This window comes from Parus major, chromosome Z (assembly GCF_001522545.3).
Source record: "Parus major isolate Abel chromosome Z, Parus_major1.1, whole genome shotgun sequence".
NCBI lineage: Eukaryota > Metazoa > Chordata > Aves > Passeriformes > Paridae > Parus > Parus major.
This window is the reverse complement of record NC_031799.1, coordinates 74,347,766-74,366,756: the sequence shown is the minus strand read 5'-3', so window position 1 is coordinate 74,366,756 and position 18,991 is coordinate 74,347,766. Positions and strand designations below refer to the sequence as shown.

Sequence of the window (18,991 nt, the reverse complement as noted above, 5' to 3'; positions counted from 1 at the left end):
GATAGAGAGAGGGAAGGAGGGCAAGAAGGAAAATGAGAGAAAAGAAATATGAAGGAAGGGAGGGGAAAAGGAGAAGTCGGGGAGAAAATCTCCAGCCCTGTTATTACCACCACAGGACTTGGGCAGACAAATGGTACAGCCATAAGTGAAACTAAGGTAGATGAATGAACACTGCATGACTGCCTCACAAATTTCACCAGATATTCCAAGGTCCATCAACTACACTTCTTGACAGCATTTCTTATCAGACAGCCCTCACCCAATACAAAAACAAACACCATGGATCTGCCATCCAAGGATGCACACACACGCAGCATGTCGCACACACTGACTGCTGCAGCATGAGAAAAGGGTGGGAATCACACACATCCCTCCTTCATGTGAAATAGTAAGCTTCCTCCTCAGTAGTTCTCAGATTGCTGAAACAAAAAGACACAAAGGATTCCTGCCAGAGTTAACTCACTTCTTTGCCACAAACCTGACTCTACACTCCACATATGGCTACTCTACATATGGCTGTAGCCCAAAAGGGGTCAGATCATTCCATCATCTCCCCAGAAGGAGAGTTAAGGAGGGGAAAGAACAAAGATTGATTCCCAATAACACTGCTGCTACAAGCCAGTGGCAAGCCCTGGGAGATGCATTCCACCCTGAGACAGTGGGACAGAGATAGTCTGATGGTGGTGGATGGACCTTCTGCTGCTGCAAAATAGTACTGTCCACTCTGCAACATTTTTTCTATGGGAACAGTCAATTCACATTTATCAGTCTTCTTGGTTTTAAACTTCCTTAAAGTTTTCTTTCTGATTTGCAGAGAAACTGAAAATCATGAGTGTAAAAATCTCAAGAACAAAGAGATGAATTAAAAAATACTCCCATGTTTTTAACACTGCTGTGGCTTTAGAGAACTGCTGCTGCAGGAAATGGGAAGGATGCAGGCATATCCATGTACCAGTACTGGCCACAGGACAGGAGGATAATGGAAAACTCCTGCCCTGCAGAAAGGCAGAAGGATGTCAAACGACAGTCAGGTCTGTCAGAGACCACGTTCAGCCAAGTTATGGACACTTCCCATGATGGAAAAAGCCTGACCACTGTCATTGCACTACACCATTCAACATGCAGAGTACCTGGCTGTAGTCCTATGAAGCACAGCAGTCATGGGTCATGGGACTGTGTGACAACACCAGCAGAAAACAGCAGATTAATTAAATATTATTGTCAAGCTGGTGATACTTTTGGACCAAAATGAAAAATCTGTGGAAATAATCTGCAAAGGAGTTTCATATGCCACTTCTAAGCATAACACTGAAGTCTCAAAAGACCTCATACATCAGAAGCTCCAGAGTCAGTACAGCTCAACAAGAATATTGGAGCTTAGGATTTTTCCTTTCTTTTTCTTCTTTCTTTCTCAGGGAATTTTCTCACATTTGTTGCCTCAGAGATGATAACTGCAATACTTGAGACACAAAAGATGTGTCTGGGAGGAGGAGGATGGGGAAGGGTGCAGTTTAATATCATCTCTGAGCTGGAGGGTTTTCTCTTGGGAAGTGCACAGATACTGCAAGATTTTGGCTAAGGGGTGAGGGACAGGGCTAGGTCTTAGCCTTCTTGCTCAGTCTCAGGATCAAAGGTGGGACAGTCATGATTTTGGTGCTGGGCTGCTGCTGTGGGTAGAATTTGCCACCACCACTGAGTTCCATCCTTCACTGCTTCTCCATACCTTCAGTAAGCCTTTGCTTGTAGGAGCAGCCATTGAACTGGGACCTTTTCAACACTGGAAACTACCCTCACCATCTGCTCAGGTGCCTGAGGGGAAAATCCAAGACTCCAACCCACTCCCTGCTCCAGGAAGAGAGTCTACCAGCTGCTTGCAGGAGCCCAGCTGCTGCTGCACAGCTCTGCTGTTTCCTGCCCCTGCTTCAGGCTTCTTGTTACACTTTACCCAACACCCTGTGTCTTCCCAGATGCCCACAGCTCCTGGTACAGCTTTGGAGTTTTTGCTCCACTTTGTTTTGCCACCCTTGATGTGCTCACCTCTGCTGTTCCAGCATGAGGTTCCTGATACAGTCTATTTCACCAGCCAGTGGGGCACTAAGACCAACTGCTCCCCGTGAATTTGCCAAGGAAGCCCCTTTCCTGGAAGGCCTTATCCTTTTTCCCCTGCTGGCTCACCTAACATTACCCATGAGATGTGGCTGAGCTCGCACCACAGCGCCCCCTGCAGGCGCGGGGGAATCATCGCACTCCCCTGCCTGGCCGGGAGCCAGCAGCGCCCCTGCCGGCCGTGCCCGGAACTGCACCCAAGGGGAAAGTGCCTGCTGCCGAGGGAGGGCTGGGACTGGGGGTCTGCTTTGCTTTGTTGGTGCTGCTGTTGTTTTTTATGTGTGTACATATATATATATACATATATATATTCTAGTAAAGAAATGTTATTCCTTTTCCTGTATCTTTGCCTGACAGCCCCATCATTTCAAAGTTATAATAATTTAAGAGGGTAGGAGGTTATATTTTCCATTCCAAGGGATGGAAATGCCTTCCTTGGCAGGCATTTGTCTTTCAAGTCAAAGCAAAGAGCCAGCTACATGCAGGACATGGAGCTACATGGACGCTTTTTGCTGAGTTTTCTCAGACACCAGCTTTCAGACAAGCATTTGTGACATGAAGAAGCCATCAGGAATGTGGGGGTGGATGCTTGTTATCCATGTGATGATTACCAGTAATACAACACACAGGTGATGGAACTGCAGGTGATATAACATGCAGGTGATGCAATATACCTCCCTCCCTGCCACAGCCATGTGACAGTTCTCAGCTGTCACTGAACAGGGAGAGTGACCATGACCTGGCAGCCGTGCCATCCCTCCTCCCAGATTTGTTGCAACCTCTGTTTTCTTCACTGGTGTCCACTGCTGGGCTTTTTTGTTAACCAAGATCAAGGGACAAAATGCAGAGCTAGGCATGAGCAGGAGCATCTTCAGCACTCCTTCTGGGGATTTTGGCTAAGTTTAAAAACAATCAGCTGTATTTGTCCCTAGGCTGGTTTCCTGCAGACAAACCCATCTCCCGGTTAGTCCAAATTCCTGGTGCCTCTACTTTTCTCTTCTGCTGTGGGATCTTACTGTAACTTTTTAAAATTAAGATTCTCATGACTTTTATTTGTTTTCTATAGTTTTATTTTGAGGAAGTAATCACATGGATCATAAATTTCTTCAGCAAATTCCAATAAGAATCATTACCCTGATAAGCAAAGACATGCTTGACTGCATGGGGAGCAGGCATAAGCACTGCACTGAGCCATGTGTTCACACCCACACATCATTGGCTGACTCTGTGAGGCAGCAGCTATACAAACACAGCCTGGAAATCTGTAACATCGAAGTTCTGCCTGCCACAGGGCCAGCTATCGCCTGAACCGGAGGATATAAAATCAAAGCAGAAGCTTCTCGTCACCCTGGGCTAACACCACCCCAGAGACAGTTTCATGATCCAGTAGCTCAGCCAGCATCTCACATAAAGTCAGAGGGACAAACAACTTTGAGGGACCCTGAAGGGTAGGAAAAGGGTCTGGGCTCTCAGCAGAGAAGAACAGCATGGTTTTCCCTCAGTAAAGTGAACTTTCCTCTCCACACCAAGCCATTGCAGGCTCATGGGGAGAAAGAAAAGAGGTTTGGAGTCCTGTCTGGGAAGCTGCTGCCTCTGAAGTTCACAGGACTCATTCTGTTAGAAGTTTTCCCCATGAACAGGAGAGCTGGGAAAAACCTTTCAGTTGATACTTCACATCACATGAAAAAAAATTTGTTTCACATCACTAATGTATTTTTAACAATTTGTGACAATTCAGACAAAATTCTTTAGTGAGAGTCATGGATTGTTTTTTGGTTTGTTTTTTTTTTTAATCAGATGTTTTCCAAACAATTATTTTTCTTTTAAATTCAAAGAAATACTAAATTTTCAAATCAAGTTCAGTGAGGCTAAAAATAAAGAAAACTTAGCCAAAAATCTCAATGGCAAACTAACTGTACCTTTGAAAAGAAAGAACTGTAGCTTTGAAGAAAAGTCCACAGTAATTTTTATTGTTGGTTTTTGTTTTGATTGAATCTTGGACTTTCTTCTAATTTCAACATTCATTAGCAAGAGCAGGAACAGAGATATGCATTTTTCTAATCTAAAAATATCAGCTGCATTTAACCTGGAGGAGCAGCAACCCAGGGCATGCCACAAGCTAAGCACCAGTCACCTGCCAGGTATTCTCCTGGTCCCTCACCAGCTCTCTGTTCAGAAGTCCCACAGGAGGAAGGAAATGGATCACTCTGCTTTTGGCTATGCAGACCAAGCACACTTGGTTGCTAACTTGTTTAACAAGCAGTCTACATGATACAGAGGTGTCAGAAAAGGGCAAAAATTACCAAACTACAGCCTTACTGTAACAAAGTAGGTATTTCTGAAACTGCATCCCCCTTGGAAGAAGCTGAGCAGGAAAATACACTGTATCTAGCAAAAGCCTTCCGTGATCCACCCAGCTTGCCTCAATGAAGATAATCAGGGTCATAATCAGCTAACATCCAGGACAAGCTGGTGGGATTCATCAATGGCTCTTTGATAGGCAGGCTTGGAGAATTTTCTCAAGATTGTGTTACCAGAAACTATACCAGGATGAATGATACATCAAATGTGTGGCAATGGATGCTGCAGCCAGATCCCTCCGGAAGGATCTGGCAGCCTGGGGGGCCAATACACCCCTTTCAGATGCCACTCTTGTGCCCATTCCTGCAAACAATGCACATGACACCTCAAAGATACACTCTGTTCAGAGTGATGCCTGATGGCAGCCCCCTGAGCTCACATGGTACTTGGGCTAGCATGGGTTGTGGTGGGGAGAAACGTTAATAAAAAAATGTTTTCCAAGGGGGATGAAAAATGTCATTTTGGAAAATCTCTTCAGTGGGTAGTTTCAAAACTTTCAGTGAGTAGTTTCTGCTTTACAACACACCTGAGGTCCTCTGCATCAAAAGGGGAAGCTGCTCTCCTCATTGAACCTGCACTTAACTGGCATTGTATCCAGCAATCTATTTATTGCCACAGGAAAGAAGTAAAAAAAGCATTAATAATGGAAAAGTGGAAATTATTTCTTTAGAATTAATATCCCACCCCCAGCCTTTTTTATTCTGATGATAGAATTGAAAATAATAGATTTCAGCAAAAGAACAGACCTCACAAATGTTTTTCAAGTAGAACTTTTCTTACACAGAACAAAACCTTCACTTGCTGATATTAATTGAAAAAAAAATAACAAAAAACACTGACAATTGAGTCCCTAGAGCAGTAAGCTTTTTACCCATGTTCTTTCAACACAACATGACAAAATTATATCAAACATTTCATCCACCTTTAGCCAAGACCGAGTGTGTAGAGCTGTGATGTGCAGCAACTGTCAGGCCAACCCTGAGACACTGGCATTCACAGGATCCTAGGTAGTGCCACTAATCTGTATTAATAATTAGACAGCATTCTGCCTCTAGGAAGAATTGCCAGAAAATGTGGCAATAACTGTTAATTGTGGGGGCCAGTGGTATAAGCCATACTCTGCTTTGGCCGCTGAGCACCTGCAATACCCTCCTTAAACAAATCCGAACAAATGGAAGAACACTTTTGTTTGTTATAACTATTTTCTCTCCCCAAAACAGGAGGAACAACCCACTTTTCCCCTAAGAAGCTACAATAAATTCATTTATACAAATAAATTTACAAATTATACACTTTATGTTCATTTACCTACAGACACAATCCCAACAATCCAACTGGATGCCACCTGGACAAATGCTGGGGGCAGAATCCAGGGTCTGCTCCCATAGCAGGTGGGGTATTGCATACAGAGCCACTGCCAAGAGGACCAGGCATTCCTTCCCTGGGATGTCAGGGACTGCAGTAGCAAGGGTGCACCCTACTGAAACACATCCCACATATAAGGACAGACACACACACACACTAACGAAGACCTGGCAACATGGATACACAGATATGTGCATGCTCCTTACACATGCAGGCTTGCAAAGCCACTGGCAAATCTGGTTTAAGTGGATAAATAGATCACTTATAATCATCTATGACCCCTCATACACTCACCACAAGCACATCCAGTCCATGTCTGTTCCATCTTGCAGTCACTTATTAACCCTTCAGAGAGCAGCTGAGGTGCAGCCATCCCCCAAATTTTCACACATGTGATTTCAGAATGAAATTAGGCCCTACTTTGGCTAATTGTTCCTGCACATCAGCCAAGGAGAAGTTTATCGCAGTTGTGCTTGGAAGGCACTTGGTCATAGAGCATCTCTCCAAAGTTCCCGGTCCCATCAAGATGGCCCAATTAACTTCTAATGAAGGCTGTATATAATTCTATTATCACACAGTCTTTCTCCCTTATTTTATCTTTACATTAGCTAACACTGGTCAAAGATGTAGTATTTTAACAGTTCTGAGTGGGCTGTCATATTATAAGAAAACAGTAACATGCAGATTTTGTAACACTATTGCATTTCCAAGAAGCTATATGGCACAGAAATCCCATCAATGACTAATGAGTTGTGGGTTAAGGTGGACGTACCTTGCTGAGAAGCCACTGTAGTATTCTCGACCCGTGCTGCCTGCCATAAAATTTTAATGCTGCTTCTGACATATTTATGAAATACCTCACCTAGTCTTTGCAGGATGACAAAAAGATTTACACCCGTAATTACTGCAAGCACATAGGTTTTAGCTATGCACTTTAAACTTTTGTACACAAAGGTATTTAACTTTAATACAACAAAGGTAGGTGGTGCCACAGAGCGGCCATATTGGAACTGCATTAGGAGAGATTTATTTCTCTATACCAGAGGACGATTGCCCAACTCATCTGAATATAAGATGACATTGCAATTAATTGCAATGAGGGGTTTGCCCCTTCCCTCTCTCACCTGCCCCTGTAGAGTCATCTCCCCCCCTCCAGCAGCCACTGGCATGCAGACTCTGGGGATCCTGGGTGGATCTAGAAGCAAGAAGCTGCACTCCCAACAGTGATATCAAGATAAGCAAGCCACACTTGGCCATGTGTGGAGCTTCACTACCAGTGCTGGCAGATGGGGCTGGAAACACACTGCTGCCCTGTCCGGTCGCTGCAGCTGCTCATACCAGACTGTCTCTCCCTAAGCCTGGTCTGTGGGATTGCTGCAACCCTCTCACAGCCCCCTTGCTCCCTGTACGGAGTATAGGTGAGTGACAAAAGGTGGATGAAGGACACAGAGAGAATGCAGGGCATCAGGTACACAAGGGTCAGAGTAAAGGAGGGTCACAGAGCAGACAAGGGACATGTGGCAGATGAGCAGCACAGAGTGGACAAGTGGCATAGGGTGGACAAGGGTTGTGGAGCAAACAAGCAGCACAGTGGATGCATCCACGCAGAACATCACTCCATGTCTATGTGCCTAGGCACTCCTGACCTGCACAGAAGCAGCCCCATGTGCATCAGGGCAGGCACCATTTCACCTTCTCTGCTCCAGACTAACCAGCTTGATAGTGCAGGTGGGATGAAAGGGTAAACAACTGACTCAGAGAAAGTAAATTTTGCAAGATGGTTTCATCCCAAAAGTCACAAGAAGTATCTTGGGGGATTAAATTCTCTGAGCTAGGCTGCAGAAATATTGCACTTGGTTCAGATGGAAGCATTCTACTCCGTGCTTCATCCTCACTTTTCTGTAATTTCAGCCTTCATAATGGCACTGCAATGTGTAGCTGCGTACAGGAATTACACAAATAATTTAGCTCATAGCAGAAGATATGAGGTTACAAGCTATAGTAACACAGACTGCAAATATTGTAAAACCTGGAAATTAAGCATTTTGGTAGCTTGATACATGCACATTGCTGCTGATGTGGAGGCTGTCTTCAATTATATTCCGATGCAGGTGTGAGAATAATATGTGCCTATATTCATAGGCAGGAAAGCATCTGCATGACTGAAGGAGCATCCTCCCACATCAGCACAGGCTCCAGCATTCCTCTCGTGCCCCAGTCCTTGGTGACTGTGTCAGACCCTATCATGGCCATGGCTCACCTGGGACTGGGACAACAGCTCCAGAAGAGGGCCAGGTCCTGCCCTTTCTGCCCTTTCTGCCAAGGTGTCATCATCTTTGAGAGATGGAAAAGTATCTTGAGGTCACCCCCTGCGTGGATGAGCTCTGCAAGCTGAGCCACACAAAATCTCAGCATCTCATCTATTCTGCAAGACCAAGTTTCCAGCTGGACTGCAGATGTTATCCACCCCTGGACTGGTGCTTTAGCACAGTAGCAGGGTCTAGTGGTAGTGCAAGGATACTCTTTCACTCTTTCATTGTGGGGAACTTGTGCAAGCTCAGAAATAGACACACATCATGAGAAGAGATGATGTCAGGTCTTCTGACACCAGAGATGATGCAAATGAATGCCTGAGTGACAGAAGACAGATTTGCACTACACTGCTTTGGTTCTACACCACGTCTACATTACAAACATCCTTTAAATGGAGAATAAAATCTTGTCATCCAGTCCCAGGCCTCTGGCAATGTGGCAGCCCAGTCCTCTGGATGGAACACTTTGCTGGCAAATGCTGTGTAGCCTAAGCCATTTCCAAACACAGTTTGCAGCTGCTTATCCTGACTTGATCCAGATGAATCAGCCAAAAAGAGTGCTGATGAAGAGAAGACACAGATGGAGAAAGGATGACAGAAAAGGAGTCTCCCCCCACACATAGCAAGTTTGAGGACATCATGGCTTGTCATGGCACATGCCCAAGGGAACCCATGGCTCCAAACAGCCCAGTGCACACCTCACCAAAAGCAGACACCTCATTAACTCCTGGCATTATGTTTCCTGACTTTAGTAAATGTGCAAAAATTAAAGACAAGCTAGCCTGAGCTGAGATGGCTCTTTCACCCTAAAGAAGACTGGTAGGAGAAATATATGGGGCCACACCAACACCCTGTGTTCATGTTTGACAAAGCAAGCAGGCCTTCTCCTACCTGGGCACTGTTTGTTCCACCATGGAGTCTGTGCACACCTCTCCACATGAGTAAAACACCCATGTCCAACCAGCAGTTACTTATGACAAATTGTTGGTGGAGTAAAGCACCCAAGACTGACAGGACTTAATGCATCTGCTGCTGAAAGGACATCAAGTCAGTACAAGAGTACTGCTTTCAGTCTTTTTATGTAGGAATTAAGGAGGTGACATTTAAATTTCCCAGCTTACTCTACAGTCAGTGCAGAGCCCTATCCCAAACCTGTTTAGGTCATAAGAGACAGATGATTGTCACCTGAAGTATGCCAGTACCATATTTGCTGAGAGAAACGAATGAACACATACTTCCTTCTGGAGACTTCTCACTACCCTATGCAGACTGTCCCTCTTCTCCTGGCCCAGAACATGCATCCCATGAATAGGAGACATATCCTTGAACTCTAAGCTCCTGCATCACCTGTCCAGGGGTGCCTGGACACTTGCCCCACACAGCTGACCACATGAACACTGCTTCCTACAGATGGATAGCTACTGCTTTAAACTGTGTTTTCAGAGGAAATTTCTGCTGTGGAAAATGGGCAGTTCTTGGAGCCCCTTCCTTCCTTTTTTCTACAGTATGTCATTTTGATAAACAGCTCTCACTTAAATTTGCTTTCTTTCTGTTACTCCATTTTATTTCTTTTGCACTGATCACAATATGTTGAATCGCACTGCACTGCAATCTATTGTACTGTCTAACCATTTTCACTTGTTTTGATAGAGTCTCAAGGAACCCAGAAAATCCTGGGAAAAGAATACATTATTATCAAAGTATTTAATTTCAATTTTCACCATAGGCATCAGTTCTGAGAACTGGAGTTTACCTCAGAGTAGATGTTCTATGTTCAAACAGTCCAAACTGTGAGCAAACCCTCTCCAGCAACAATCATAAAGAAGTCAAACATACCATCTCAGAAAATAAGTTCAGCAATAAAAAGACTGAATTCATAAACAACAGCCTGCAGGGAAATGTCCGCAAAGTCCCCCAAAACCTCTACAGGGGTCATCCTCCCATGGCACAGGGGAGTGCTCAGGGAGCTGGGGATGTTTGGGTTCAGGATCTAGTCTGCAGCATTCTCTTGGCCACAAAAATACTGGAAGCAGGAGACCTCCATCTCACTGCAGGACAACTCCTTGACACCTTGAAGCTGGGCAGATATTGAAGCCCTGTCATGCTGAGCTAGGCACATCACTCAGTGCATACAGAAACCCCAGCTGGGGCTGGCATATGAGAAGCCCCCTCTGAGACAAAAATGAGGTGGGCTAGCCAGGATCCGATACTCAGGAGGAAAGAAAATGGATCATCCCAGCCCTCACCACATGGAAGCACTGGATAGTTGAGCTGTCGAGCTCAGATGTGATGAGAACATAGACTTTACTCTCCCTTCACTGTTGCCAGCTGCTATTCTGTGTGGTATAGCAGGAAAAAAGCAACCATGTCACACTCCTGCTTGTGGACACACTGGGCCATGAAGTGCTTTCCACTCCGCTTACTTTGGGGATCTCAGCATTTGCTCGTTGTCAAACACAATTTGTCTGGAAACTGCCTGGTTGATTTGATGGCTGGTCTGGCTACTCCACACACCCTACATGTAAGGTAATCTGATGCTTGAGCCACAGCTGGGAGCCCAGACAGATGCTGGGCACTTTTCAGGCAAAGCTCCAACAGTTTGCTGTTCTTAACTGAGCCACTTCTGTAATCTCCAACTTTTTAAACTCTGTGTCCTGATGTAACACAAAGAAGACACAAGCACGAAAAAAAGAATGCTTAGCAATTATAATCTGTGTTGTGTGCTCTCACATGGCTGTCCCTCTCCACTGAGAAACCACACTGTGTGCAAGACAGTGTGTGAGTTCAGCCCTGCAAGTCCAGGTAAGTTCTAGCTGTTCCCTCCTTGCTCATTGGCAATGCCTGTGTGAGGCTCAGAACACCAGTCTGAGCCTCACACAGAATAACAGAATGGTTTGGATTGCACAGAACCTTAAAGTTCATGTAGTCCGAACACCTGCCATGAGACTACACCAGGCACTATACCATTCCACTATCCCCACCAACATGGCCTTAAACACTTCCGGGGATGTGGCAGCCACAGCTTCTCTGGGCAATCTGTGCAATGTCTTATCACTCTCATAGCTCTGCTACACTAATCCAAACCACAATTTTCCGAAATCAGAACTAATGTAGGTGTCATGGCTTTCTAATTACAGTTATATTTTCCTTATTGGTTTTTTTCACCAAAGGACAGCTGTCTGTAATGAAGAAACAAGAGCAAAGAGGAGTGATTTTGTGAAATGCAGAGAATGCAGCACTGTGCCTCAGCCTTGACATTCCACATCTGGCTGGACACCCAGCTGTCACAGCCAGGACATTAGGGGTGCATCATCTGGGCAGCCATTGTCACGTCTGCCTTTGAGAGCCAGCCGAACAATGATCTTTTAGCAAACCCTCTGTAAAACTGCTCCTGCCTTTGCAAAAGAAGATTTCAGTGTCCCTGCACCCTCTACATACAGGGGGAGTGTCCTTAGTGCCCAGAGGAGACTCTGGGAGCTGCCTGGATAGGGACAAACTGATCCTGCATATGGCAAACTCTTAAAATCAGACTCACGTGCCAGGTCCTACACAGTATATTAATGACTTTTTAACACATCATCTTTACATTTCTGACTCTAGATACTTTAGGCAAGTTTATTGTAGCTGCCAGCTCAAAATTACTGTATTGTAGAGGACAAAAATGTTTAATAACATAACCTCCCCTTAAAATAAAAGAAACCAGCAACAAAAGACTTATTAAATTCTCTCTGTTGTTTTTACAACCACAAGTCTTGCTTAAAGATGGACAGCACATCGGACCTGTAACACATGATCATTAACAGAAAACCATTCCCAGCTGCCACCAGGGTCTCCCTGTGTGTAGTCTGGAGAGGGAATAGCCCCATGGTTCCCTTCTGGGATGCAGGATGAGCCCTGTGCCACCAGCTGCATGCCTCTCTCTCTCTCCTCCCATGCTCAGGGACCATGGGTGGATATGATGCAGCAGCATCCCATCACTTCCCAGAGCACCATCCTTTGCAGTGATGCTCCATGAGCTTCAAAGCCACAGACAACCCAGGAGTCTTGGCTAAGGCACCAGAAAAAATCACCACAAGCCCTGGTTTCCATCCCTCAATCCTAAAAAACCCCAACCTCAACACTCTTTGATCCAAAGAGCAGCTTAAATTGAACACTGGTATCTGAACAGAACACTCCCCTATCCCAAGGGCAACATCACGCAGCTGCTGGAGCCCCAAACCCTGGCACCATCCAGGGGTGGGAAGGGGACAGTTTTGGCACAGAGGTCTGGCTGGAAGATGCACCCCAACCCACAGCCCCCGGTGTCACCACTGCTGGCTGACAAGATAGATGGATTTGACTGAAGGCAGCCAAACTGTCACTCAGGAGGTGCCCCCTCGGTACTCTTCTGGCTGGATCTACCGAAGGATGGGCTTGCCTGAGCCCCTCCTGTCAGGGATTTCAAAGGGAACAAGCAGCTGAATGTGGATCTGACAGCTCAGCCGAATTAGGGCTATTTGCATGCTAATTTCTACCGTGCTTAACCCACTGGCAGACCTAGAGCGAGAGGCAGCCTCTGCATGTTTGGAACAATGCTTGACTGATCTAGCTGCGTTAACGAGGAAATTATGGTAATTTTGTTATTACAAATGCATAGAAATTTCCAAAGAGTGGAGCAATACAATATGTTTTCTCTCCTCCTCCTCCTCACTCCTAAATGCAGACCTCTTTGTTTATATACACTTCACCTTGCTTACTTATGTTTAGATATGCACAATGTCTCACCTCAACAGGAGGAGGAGGAAATTATGGACAAAACAGAGAGGGCCAGCAAAGCAGAGCAAAGTCTGCCTTTGCCTTTACTCAGCTGGAGTAAAGAGCGGAGGGCCTAACTCACCCCAGGTGAGGGGAAGGTAGATCAGTAGATCCAAAGGCTGTAGACTTCCAGCATTTCATCTTCCTGCCCTTGTCAGCATAATTTCTATATCAATTCAACAAAATAATACCTGACAACATATTTTGAAAACAATATAGATTTTATCTATATTCTGTGCAAGCATGGTAACTACATTCCTGACAAGACGAGAATTAATATGTTTCTCTAGACTTCCAAGATTCTGGCAGGCCCTCATTCAAAATGTCCACAAGCAGAGGATAAACATATATTATTTACCTAACTGCTTCATTATTAATTAAGGGAATAATTTGTCAGCTGGTTTGAAATTTGCCCCAATAAATTTGTGATGGCACATCACATACTCCATCATAGGTGATGAAACTTCTCTGGGATTTGTCTTCTAAGACTACAAAAGTGTGGGGAGACACTTTTGTGGAACAGTTCCAGACTTGGGGAAAAAGGCGAAAAATTAGCTTAAGCAGAAAAGGCCATGGCAGCACTTCTGTCCTTTGGTAGCAGGTCCTCTGACTGTGGCATTGAAGCCTTGGATGATTTGGTGTGAATCTGCAGAGGCTGAAGCTGTCGTTGGGGTGCACCAGGGGACAAAGCAGGGTTTGGGATACATGAGCTGTCAAAAAGGTACAGGTGCCTACAACCCAAACACACATTCCCATCCCAGCCACAACAGCAGCATGAAGCAAATGGAAGAGATGGCTCAACTGGGAGTCCCTTCCAAGCTCTGAGGAGGTAAATTGCAAATTTTCTGCTTCACCAAAGAATTTTTAAGGTTTATTCCTCATTTGCTTTATGTCCCTCTATCATAAAGGGCCAGAATCTCCTTTCAGTCTCGCTGACGAGAATAACGTCAGCATCCAACTAACCAAGCAGTCCAGCATTATGCTGTACAACAGAGGAGGACCTGGTTCATTGATGCCCTCTGACATCCCACATACTGTAATTTGCAGTTTCAAATTTTCAAATTTCATTTTCAAATTTCTCTGCCCCTTGTTTTAGGCATTTTATGTCTCAGCTGCTTCTCTTTTATTTCCTAAGTATTGTTATAAGATTACAACATGATGTTGCAAAACTTTGACAAAGATACAGCCAGAACAAAAAACAGTAACTAAAAAGAATAACTATGAATAAAGTCTTCAGTGTGGCAGTGGATCTGAATTCCACCAGTCTCTACAGACTGGATCCTGGTAGTCCCACTCATCCAAACATCTGCCATAACCCCTCCATGACATGAGGCTGGCATTCTGCCCCGCTGTACCCCTTGCTGCAGGCTGGGTGCCAGTGGACTGAGGGAGGGTGCTATCCCTTGCAGACTCAGTGTGAGGAACAGCCACAACAGGAAGAAATCACACAACCTTACTGCTCCTCAGCATCAATACCTGCCAGCCACAATGAAAAAATGCATTTCATGTGCATGCAAAAATCTATTTTGTTTGCAACATCATCTCCTTCCGTTTCACATGTTAGAGCAAGCATCTTCCCCCAGATAAAACACTGCTAATGACAGCATAGCTATTTTTTATGCCTTTCTTTTCAAAGCCCAGTTTTGAATGTCAGTGTTTTCAGGTCCCTTTAGTCGGGTAATTGCACATAGACTTCTTATAAAGGAAATTCATTTGTTCAGGGTCACTGCATGGTTTTTCATTAAAAACAAATTACCGGTGTTCAGAAAGGACATCTGGGTTTCAAGAGTCCCATTAATGACTATATTCTCAGCATCACTATTCTGGAGAGTCTACCCTTTCCTGTCACCCAGCATGCAGAGCCTGCCAGGAGAAGAGGGGATGGGGTGAACAGCAGCCCTGGGAAGGGGAAAGGGGGTGTCAGAGCAGGAGCTTCATTCCTGGAGCCCCAGGAATGGGGAGAGGGGATAGAACTGAGGGGAAACAGCACTTTTATCACAAGAACTGGAATAAGGATTTAGATGAGTTATCAAGGCTACTTGCATATGACCTGTGTCGAGCTCAGCTGCAGCATCATAGCATGATGGCAAGAGCACACTTAGGCACGTGGACACAGGTGGGGTTTGTCCCAACCCCTGTCTCAGCAATGAAATCGTGGCAAACCCTTCTGCCTCAGCACTGTCCAGACTCAAATGGGACACAGCTTCTTCGTATGGTTTGCTTAGAGCAGGCAAACATACTTTAGCTCTTGCACCACTCCTCATGTTTCCCCTCTTTCCCCTTACTGCTGGCCACCATCTGCCCCACACATGGGAGAGCTCTGACCTTCAGATACACCTTGGGAGCAGACCCATGGACACAAGCAGTCATCTGTGAAGAGAGATCTAAGCCAGTACTGGAAACAGGCTGGTGGTTTGTGAAGCTACAAAAGATCAAGAAAAGACCCCAGGCAAGCAGCACTGATCCCTGTCACCATGCCAGCTCCAGTTAGCAGGGCAGCAGAGCCCACAAAGGAGGAGGAATAGCACTGGAGAGAAGGCCCAGTCTTCCAGAGGTCAGGGAAATATGACAATTGTATGGTGTCTGTGACCAGCCAACAGCTGCTTCAGAAGCTGCACTTCTGTTCTAACACTAAACCAGGACATCACCTCAGGAAAGGGCTCTAAGCCCCCCACACTAGCCACAGAGTAAAACCCCTGCAAATATTGCATTTCCCAGTGTGCACCCAGCTTGCTTCTGCTGAGCTCCCAAAGCAAAGTGTGAGGAAGCAAACGGAGCAGAGAAGGCAGAAAATGCAAGCAGAAGACAGCACCATCTCCATCCAAAGATGCCAACAGTCCCAGGACCACATCTCTGTAATGGAACAAGCACAGCCAGGTGGCACAAGGCTTCACGTTTTGAGTACATGACAGGGTGGAGAAGATGCAGTTTGCTCCTGCCTGCTCTTCCCCAGACATTTTCTCCCAGAAAGGAAAGGCTGCCAGGAAAACAAATGCTCCATGTTTCCAAAGTAAAAGCACCGTAGCAGTACAGCCACAATGTGAACAAATAGTAACAACAGTATCAAATTATTTGGGATAATTTCTGGTATATATAATTTCTGCATACAGTATCTCAGTAATCCTATGCCCTGAGATGATGCTGAGGCTACAAATCTAGTAGGATCCAACAGTGGATTAAAGCTCTAAACAGATAATGAAAATATACAGAGAGCCGCACTAGACAAAATGAACATTTACAAGGAATATAAACTTCCATGCTTCAAGGCATCAGCCATCAGACAATAAGGGTTAAAGAGAAGTGTTTATTCTGTGCAACCTGCTCCAGGTGCTGCTATGTCCACTTCCCCAGGTGAGGTTGGTGGCTGTTCCTAGGATCCCATGACATACCACGTGATAGAGTCAATGTTAATGCCTGCTGCCAGCACATCCAGGAATAATTTTCAATAGTCATCAATCTTAGGTTGGGTCTACCTGCCTTCTCCTGTCATTAATAGTCTCCTGGAGTAAAAGGTGAGTCAGGCATGGGACACAGAGCACAGGCAAACAGAATGCCAAGCCAGGGGCTGGAAGAAGGTGCCATTGAACTGCTGCAGCATGAGACTGTGGTCACAGGATGGAAGAGGAATGTGGAAAGTGATTTTTTTCCAGTCCTTGTGCAGACATTAGGATCTTCCCTATGACAGAAAAGATGTCTATAGGTCTCCCTCCAGCCTCAAACTGGATTCATGGTTCAAGTCATTTAATGGTAACTGGGGTCTAGAGCAGAAGTATCTCTTCTGCATTGACTGCTGACACCATTCCTTTACAGTGAGGGGCTTGATCTCCCTCTGTTAACAGCTTCCTCTATCCCTACTCATAGCATCAGGTAGAATCACATGAATTTCTGCAGCACAATTCCAGCAGCACCTCAGTTGAAACACTGAGTCATGGAATGACCAGCCATTTCGGGATGGAAAGGTCTTCAGGATGTCTCAAGGGTCTTCTCAGTGCAGGATCAGCAATAAGACCAGGGCAGAATACTCAGGGCTTCACACAACATGGCCTTGAAAACCCTCAACCATGGGGACAGCACAACCCCTCAGCAACCTGTTTCACCACTGGGCCCATCTCTTGCGGGGAAAGTTGGGAGACTTTTGCCGTACCCAGTAACATCTTGCTTGTTCTGACTTACACCAATTATTTCTTTGCATTAAGAGGGCCCAAACCAGGACTATTTCCATTGTGAGACAATAGGTTCCAAGTGAGGGGGGATAACTCCTTCCCTCCAGTTCCTGCCCAGGAGCTAACCATTCTCATCACAAGTGCAGATGGCAGACTGATGTTCAACTCTCAGTCTGCCTCATCCCTGGAACTGCTTCAGGAATTGAACAGTCTTCAGCCCGTTTTGTGACAAAGTGGTCCTTTTCCTGGTGCAGGAGCTTTTGGTTTGCCCTTGCTGGGTTTCATGCTCCAACTCAGCCTGTCTACATGCCTCCCCCTGAGTGTCCTGCTCTGGAGCCTACTGATGGCATCATGCAGGTTTAGCATCCTCTGAACACCTAATAAGCTGGGCTGTCTTCTAGTTGTGGAAGTTGTGAACCAAGAGAGACCTCTATCCATGCCCTGCAGTTCTACGTGTGCCAGCTGGAGTGTGGCATTAGGCACTACCTCTCAGCCTGACCACCCAGACTGTTGTTTTCCCACCTGTCTACCCATCTGTCCCCACAATGGCATTTAACTTGTGCCCTGTGACATGAGAGCACTGTGGATGTTAGCACCTCAGCACAGCCCAGACAGCTCCCCTCTGGTCAATTCTACACCAGTCAATTCTGCACCAAAAGGAAGGAGGAGCTCACTGGGCCAATAGCCTGCAGCGGAAACACATTCATGGGAGCCTCAAGCAATGCCAGCTGTCAGTCCCTAAAGCTTCGGACTGAAATCAAACCAAAAATTGTTTGGTTCCTTCAGAGAAAAGCATTTGAATAGATTATTCTTTGCCATAGCAGACAAGACACATAAAAATGGAAATTCACTGCTGATATGCAAGTCCCTTGTTTTGCAGGAAAGGAAGGAAATGTGAAATTTTGAGCATGTGTTTGAACAAGTCATGGAGACACAGCAGAGACAGGTTCCTGTGTATCTCCTTGCCTCTGGGAGAGATAAGGAAGGACCTGAGTCTAACAGGGGGAAAAAGTGCTCCTGTTAGGATGAGCAGTGGTGAGGGAGCTGGAGAAGAGATAAGGACAGAACATGAAGCTGGATCCGCACATCTTGCAAAAGCAGGAAGTGTGAACATTTCCTGTGCCCCATAGGCAATCCACAGACCTCAGCAGGTGTGGGACAAACACCCAGTGTGCTAAGGGCTGGGTTTACTCCTATCAGCAGGGGCAATGGCAGTAGCAACAAGCATGCAACAAAACACTGCTTGTGTGTTATTATGTATACATTTCTCCCATGTCTCTAACCACTTAACTCACACAATTGCTTAATTACAAGCAGAAATTCATGGCTAATGATTAAAAATCTTATCAAGGAAGCACATTTCTAGCAAAGGCTCCAAAAACTAGAACAAGGCATAGGCAGGTCGTGAGATAAATTCCTGAGAGCTGGCACAATAAACACATGCCTGTGCTCAGGCATGACAATTTGGCCATTTTAGAACAAGCAGGGATGTGTCAGTGGTAGCAGACTAGGTCTGTCACTTGCCTTACTGTCAACCCCTCAGGGACTGTGGTGCTTACCCTAGCAAGGCTCTAAAGCTGGTCCTACAAAGGAGTCAAAGAAGGATTGAGAAGGCATTTTGGATGCTAGTTAGCAAATTCTCACTTAAATGAGACGAAGAACCTACAGGAATTGCAGCTGACCTTCACACTAGCTGGAGCAGAAGGTTGTTATTAAAGGAACCAGTGAGAGGAACAGTGCAGTTATTCAATATAATGGGTCACACAAGCCTATATGTAGTTAAAAATAAAATCTATTACCTGGGAAAATCGGCTCAGATGACTACATCACTGAACCTCACAGTGCACCTCCTCTGGCTGAGCACCATTAAGCCCTACATCATGCAGCTCT

At 45.5% G+C, this 18,991-nt stretch overlaps 1 protein-coding gene across 4 annotated transcripts in view; it reads right to left on the bottom strand.

Moving 5' to 3' along the window:
* The window catches only part of PAX5 (paired box 5), a 135,641-nt gene that overhangs the window by 16,507 nt on the left and 100,143 nt on the right, over nt 1-18,991 (bottom strand). The window lies entirely within an intron of this gene.